General features: G+C 46.2%; 2 non-coding genes across 2 annotated transcripts; one reads left to right on the forward strand and one right to left on the reverse strand.

The window, feature by feature from the left end:
* The first annotated feature begins 4,904 nt into the window (after positions 1-4,904).
* On the forward strand, positions 4,905-4,990 carry TRNAL-UAA (transfer RNA leucine (anticodon UAA)). Its single transcript has one exon. It is a non-coding gene; the product is annotated as a tRNA-Leu (tRNA).
* Positions 4,991-6,778: 1,788 nt separating this feature from the next.
* Positions 6,779-6,852, reverse strand: TRNAT-UGU (transfer RNA threonine (anticodon UGU)). Its single transcript has one exon. It is a non-coding gene; the product is annotated as a tRNA-Thr (tRNA).
* Positions 6,853-7,341: the final 489 nt, after the last annotated feature.

Consider the following 7,341-nt stretch of genomic DNA (forward strand, 5'->3'; position numbering starts at 1 on the left):
CTGACTCCCACATCATGAAAAGTCACAAAGCCATTTCGTTCTATGGCAGGGAACACTAGCAGAGAAGAGTTCCAATAATTGTTGCCCATTTACTTTCGATTTATTTTACATTATAGAGAAAATTGTAACAAAATTAGTCTGAACCTGAGCTGCCTGTTATTAAAAGCTGGTTCCCCAATTTAGTTCCAACTGCTCTGCTAGAAACCCCCCCAGGTGCCTGCTCACTCCAGGAAGAGAAAAAAGAGAAACCCCCACTCGGCCCTACACTTAGCTCTCGGCTGCTGTCCTGGGGTGGGGACGGGGACTGATTGTTTTCTCCTGAGCAGGGAGCCTCTGGAGCTGAGCTCCTAGCACTTGCCCAGCCCAGACTGTCCTCTGCGTCAGCTGCTGCTCCCCGCATGCTCTCGAGTCAGACATGCAGGGCCCCCAGGGGGACAGAGGCTGGGACAGGGCAGCAGCCTGGGTTGGGCTGGGAATCATAGAATCATAGAATACCAGGGTTGGAAGGGACCTCAGGAGGTCATCTAGTCCAACCCCCTGCTCAAAGCAGGACCAATCCCCAATTAAATCATCCCAGCCAGAGCTTTGTCAAGCCTGACCTTAAAAACTTCTAAGGAAGGAGATTCTACCACCTCCCTAGGTAACGCATTCCAGTGTTTCACCACCCTCCTAGTGAAAAAGTTTTTCCTAATATCCAACCTAAACCTCCCCCACTGCAACTTGAGACCATTACTCCTTGTCCTGCCATCTTCTGCCACTCAGAATAGTCTAGAACCATCCTCTTTGGAACCCCCTTTCAGGTAGTTGAAAGCAGCTATCAAATCCCCCCTCATTCTTCCCTTCTGTAGGCTAAACAATCCCAGTTCCCTCAGCCTCTCCTCATAACTTATGTGTTCCAGACCCCTAATCATATTTGCTGCCCTTCGTGGACTCTCTCCAATTTATCCACATCCTTCTTGTAGTGTGGGGCCCAAAACTGGACGCAGTACTCCAGATGAGGCCTCACCAATATCCAATAGAGGGGAACGATCACATCCCTCCATCTGCTGGCTATGCCCCTATTTATACATCCCAAAATGCCATTGGCCGTCTTGGCAACAAGGGCACACTGTTGAATCATATCCAGCTTCTCATCCACTGTCACCCCTAGCTCCTTTTCCACAGAACTGCTGCCTAGCCATTCGGTCCCTAGTCTGTAGCGGTGCATGGGAGTCTTCCGTCCTAAGTGCAGGACTCTGCACTTATCCTTGTTGAACCTCATCAGATTTCTTGTGGCCCAATCCTCCAATTTGTCTAGGTCCCTCTGTATCCTATCCCTACCTGCCACCGTATCTACCACTCCTCCTAGTTTCATATCATCCGCAAATTTGCTGAGAGTGCAATCCACACCATCCTCGAGATCATTTATGAAGATATTCAACAAAACCGGCCCCAGGACCAACCCTTGGGGTACTCCACTTGATACCAGCTTCCAACTAGACATGGAGCCATTGATCACTACCCGTTGAGCCCGACAATGTAGCCAACTTTCTACCCACCTTATAGTGCATTCATCCAGCCCATAGTTCTTTAACTTGCTGACAAGAATACTGTGGGAGACCGTGTCGAAAGCTTTGCTAAAGATGCTGGGAGTTCTCGTTCCCTGAGAACTGGCCTGGCTCCCTTCTCAACAGCAAACAAATCAATTCCACGTCCCCTTCCTGGATAAATCAGCCTGGAGCCAAGGGCAGCATGGGACGATTCCCTTTACTTCCCACCGAGGCATGAGACAACCCAGGGCAATACTAGAAGAGCTGATGGAACTGACGTGGGGAAATCAGCCTTTAATAACAGGCAGCTCAAGTTTAAGCTAAGTGTTTTTACCAATTTTTACAACATTAAATAACCCTTCAATCATAGTGTCACCATCCATAAAATTGCTTCAGCCTTGTAGTCTACCAAGTGCAAAACTAAACATCTCTTCAAATCCGATAGCGTGGAGATCAGTCAGTGTTCAGAGTCATCCCACGTGAAAGAACCATGTTGTGGTTCAGACCGGCCCCATCATGTGGCCATCACCTTTCCCTCCTCTACCTTAAAAGTTTTAGTATTTTACATCAAAACTTTCTTCCCTCAGGAGAGACCTGGGAATCAGGGCTGCCAGCCAGACAAACACCTTTAAGAGGAGGCATCCCTCTCCCTGTCAAAAAATGATCTCCCTCGTTCAGTTCAGTGACAGCCTGAATTGTTCCTTGTCCCGGAAGAGCCGGAGGATTGAAAGCAGCAACATCAAACCCTTGTGTAGCTCACAGGAATGAACACAAACACTCCCTTGTGTCTGAAGAGATGTTTAGTTTTTACCCTTGGTAAATGACAAGGCTAAAGGGAAAGGCGGTGGCACAAGATATAGAGTGAAACACGACACAATCATCACAGGTTTCAGAGTAACAGCTGAACTTTGTGTCTTTGTCCTTACCCATAACTATTTTACATTTGGGGACAATGTATACCTTGAGATCAGCGGAACTGCTATGGGTATCCGCATGGCCCCACAGTATGCCAACGTTTTTATGGCTGATTTAGAACAACGCTTCCTCAGCTCTCGTCCCCTAACGCCCCTACTCCACTTGCGCTATATTGATGACATCTTCATCATCTGGACCCATGGAAAAGAAGCTCTTGAGGAATTCCACCATGATTTCAACAATTTCCATCCCACCATCAACCTCAGCCTGGTCCAGTCCACACAGGAGATCCACTTCCTGGACACTACAGTGCTAATAAACGATGGTCATATAAACACCACCCTATACCGGAAACCTACTGACCGCTATTCCTACCTACATGCCTCCAGCTTTCACCCTGACCACACCACACGATATATCGTCTACAACCAAACTCTGCGATACAACCGCATTTGCTCCAACCCCTCAGACAGAGACAGACACCTACAAGATCTCTATCAAGCATTCTTACAACTACAATACCCACCTGCGGAAGTGAAGAAACAGATTGATAGAGCCAGAAGAGTTCCCGGAAGTCACCTACTACAGGACAGGCCTAACAAAGAAAATAACAGAATGCCAATAGCTGTCACCTTCAGCCCCCAACTAAAACCCCTCCCACGCATTATTAAGGATCTACAACCTATCCTGAAGGATGACCCAACACTCTCACAAATCTTGGGAGACAGGCCAGTCCTTGCCTACAGACAGCCCCACAAACTGAAGCAAATACTCACCAGCAACCACATACCACACAACAGAACCACTAACCCAGGAACCTATCCTTGCAACAAAGCCCGTTGCCAACTGAGCCCTCATATCTATTCAGGGGACACCATCACAGGGCCTAAGAACATCAGCCACACTATCAGAGGCTCCTTCACCTGCACATCCACCAATGTGATATATGCCATCATGTGCCAGCAATGCCCCTCTGCTATGTACATTGCTCAAACTGGACAGTCTCTACGTAAAAGAATAAATGGACACAAATCAGATGTCAAGAATTATAACATTCATAAACCAGTCGGAGAACACTTCAATCTCTCTGGTCACGCGATTACAGACATGAAAGTCGCTATTTTACAACAAAAAAACTTCAAATCCAGACTCGAGCGAGAAACTGCTGAATTGGAATTCATTTGCAAATTGGATACAATTAACTTAGGCTTGACTAGAGACTGGGAGTGGCTTAGTCATTATGCCAGGTAGCCTATTTCCCCTTGTTTTCTCCTATCCCCCCCCCGAGACATTCTTGTTAAACCCTGGATTTGCGCTGGAAATGGCCCACCTTGATTAACATACACAATGTAAGGAGAGTGGTCACTTTGGATAAGCTTTTACCATCAGGAGAGTGAGTTTTTGTGTTGGGGGGGTGAGAAAACCTGGATTTGTGTTAGAAATGGCCCAACTTGATTATCATACACATTGTAAGGAGAGTGATCACTTTAGATAAGTTATTACCAGCAGGAGAGTGGGGTGGGAGGAGGTATTTTTTTATGCTTTGTGTGTATATAAGATCTTCTAAACTTTCCACAATATGCATCCGATGAAGTGAGCTGTAGCTCACGAAAGCTTATGCTCAAATAAATTGGTTAGTCTCTAAGGTGCCACAAGTACTCCTTTTCGTTTTACAATCATCACAGTTATGCCCATAGTGATTGCAAAAGAATTCCTATACTTATTATCATCAGTGTATTATTTTCTCTGGAATCTAGACCATGACTCTACCTTGACCAAGAAATTTGGACCTTGATAAAATAATCGACTACCCCTGGTTAAGGCCATGGACTTGACACCCACCCGGGTGTCCCTACACAGGTAGCAGTACTAACAACAAAGGCTGCCTTTTAGCCATAGTTTTTAATCAGGGCAAGAAATTGATACAAACCCGTTAAATCATTTCTCAGCCCGAGTCCTTCGCCCACATTCCTTAGGGCATTGGGCCGCCACATGAATGTTTTATTTCCCTCCTCAATTTCACACAGAAACACAATTTCCTTTGCACAGATCCATGAACAGTAAAACCTCCCTGTGTCTCTTGTCTGAGCCAGGGCATTCAATTCCATTGAAACCTTCTCTCCTACAATGGCTATAGTCAGACAGAGGGGATGTAGCTACCTGCATCCCTGACAGTGCCCCACAGAAATCCTGACCCCTGCTCTTGAAGCGATGTGCTGGAGATTTGAATAGGAAAGGGACTGTCTGACTTGTCGAAGTGGGGAATGAACAACAATCTATTGCAGAGTCATTAACCACAAACATACTCCGATCATGCTCCAGCCGGAAGAGAAATGGGCAGAAATTCTCTCTGTTCCGCCATGGACACACTTGTGGTGGGGAAGCTGGTCTGAGCAAGCAATTTGAAGGGATAATTCTGTGAGAACAGAATCATAGTGTAGCTAAGCAGCTGTCCATCAAATAGTTGTGGCCGAGTGGTTAAGGTGATGGATTTAAAATCCCTTGTGGGGGTCCCCCTGACGCAGGTTCAAATCCTGTCAACTACAGAAATGTTAGTGTGTTGTCATCGCTGTTGTTTTTGTGTGTGAGCATCCACAGTGCGAACCGGAGCCAGCTCTGGCCTCGCTACATCTACATGTGAGACTGCTATAGCACTTAGGTGTGTTTTTATCACTTAGCTAGTTACAGGGGTATAAAAACGAAGACTCAAAATCACAGTCCACCTGTGTATGGGGCTGCTCTCACTAGGATAGTCGGAGACCTTGTTCTTAGGCTAAGCCCTTTGGCTAAGCAGCAGGGGCAGCCATAAGCTGGGAAGCGTACGGTCACATTGTCACATCCCAAACCAGACACACTGAAATAAGGTGATATTGAGCGGTTAGGAAGAAGATCCTGTCCAGAGAGTGCCCATCACCACTAGATAAAGGAACGGATCTTAAGATGGTTAAAGAAAACTTAGTTTGCCAGCATCCTGTCTGGCAAGAAATCACTTATCAATGGTTGTGGCTGTGAAACCCTCATTTCTGTATGTTTTATCTTTATGCCCCCCAGTTTTCTATTGTTAATCTGTCTGGTTCGCTATTTGTTTCTGTCTGCTCTATAATTAATTTTGCGAGATGTAAGTTAATTAAGGTAGTGGGATATAGTTGGTGAGAGAATTATGTTACGATATGTTAGGATTGGTTGGTTAAATTTCAGTAAAACGATTGCTTAAGGTATAGATGAGAATATTATATAAACTGGGGTCAAACAGGAAGTGGAAGGGAAATTGGAATCATGCTTGCTAAGGGAGGGGACGGGAAACAGGGACACAGGCAAGGCTCTGCGGCGTCAGAGCTGGGAAGGGGGATACAGGGTAAATGCTCTGTGGCATGAGAGCTTGGAAGGGAACACTGGGGAACAGACTCTATTGGCGTATAGATATAAACCCAACTGGTGTGAAGGGCTCCGAAATATGATTGCTTGGAAACTAACCCCAGTAAACATCGCATTGTCTGTGCTTTGGACTTCTGGCCTTTTGCTGCTTGTCTGACAAGAACCAGGGAAGTGGGAGGGTTGAGGGAAAGCTCTTTAACATGGACCATGCGTGTCCATAGTGTGTCACGGCATGTTGTTGGCCAAGTGATCACAGCACCTGGAGGGGTTTTGCTACTTGTCACTAGTACAGTATTGTAAGAGGCAGCCCAGATTCAACAGCCGTGCCTGAAGATGAGTTACAGCAACCTTTACCTTGTTTCCATGTTCATCTGATGCCTCCTTTCAACACTTGTCAACAAAAAGACCTGTTCCTTTTGCAAGCATGGGTATGGCTAGTCAAAGGCGGGTTTCTCCGTGAACAAAAAACATTGACCAAAAGGTGAGAAGAGGAGGCACGTTCAGCAAGGAAGCACTGGATGCTGGATCCTGAATTTTCTCTTTATTCAGCAGGTTTATTGGCAAGCTCTGCCACGGTGCCACTCTCTGGGACTTCTCCCGTAACTGCTCCATCTTTCATCAACAATAAAATGAAAGGTGAAAGGACAGTAATTCTCAATTTCCTGCAAGCCCTACAGAGAACCCTCTAGAAGGGTCTCTGTGCATAGACATTTCTAGTGAATTGCATGGGCATGGGACACAAGCTCTGGTGTCATAGCAATTGCAGTCAAAGCAACCTCCTTGCCAACACCAATAGCCTTTTCATCAACTCGAGGCTGGTGATTTGATTCTCTCCAACGCTCCTTTGCAAAGAAGCCTTTTCCTTAGGAAGCAACTACTTACATTGCCAAGAGAGGTCTCTTCTGTTTCCTAGGAAGACAGAGGAAAACATGAGCAGAGAAGAAAAAAGCTTTACAACAAGGCACTACTGGGAGTTGAACCCAGGATCTCCTGTTTACAAGACAGGTGCTTTAACCTACTAAGCCGTGGTGCCTTCCTCAACTATCTATTTGCAACTGTTCCCCTTGATGGTCCAAGACAACACCTTCCTATGCCAAAGTACAGACGTTCCCCATTTCCCACAAAACTTGCAGAGCTTGAGTGGGCTGGCTTTCTGTGCTTGGAAAGCCACAGCTGAGTTTACAGAGGGCTTCAAACATGCGCTTCTCCCACAAGCTGCTGTGATCCTAGAGTGGTTAGTGCTCTGGGTTTCAGTCACAGCAACTTCAACTCAACTCTGAGTCATGATACCTTTCCATCAGCTTCAGACTTAGCATTTGCCACTTTCCAAGGCTTTGCCACAAGAAAGCTCTCTCCGTCCTGAATGAGCACTTACAAGGATTGTGCTGTGAGGTCTTTTCTTTTTATGAGAAGAGATACAAAAAGAGGAGCCTAGCAGACAAGCCAGGTTCAGTAAGGAAGAACTGGCAGGCCAAGCCATGATCTCCTGGTTCGTAGGAAGGCTCTTCAGCCAGCTCTTCCC

This window comes from Eretmochelys imbricata, chromosome 28 (assembly GCF_965152235.1).
Source record: "Eretmochelys imbricata isolate rEreImb1 chromosome 28, rEreImb1.hap1, whole genome shotgun sequence".
Taxonomy (NCBI): domain Eukaryota; kingdom Metazoa; phylum Chordata; order Testudines; family Cheloniidae; genus Eretmochelys; species Eretmochelys imbricata.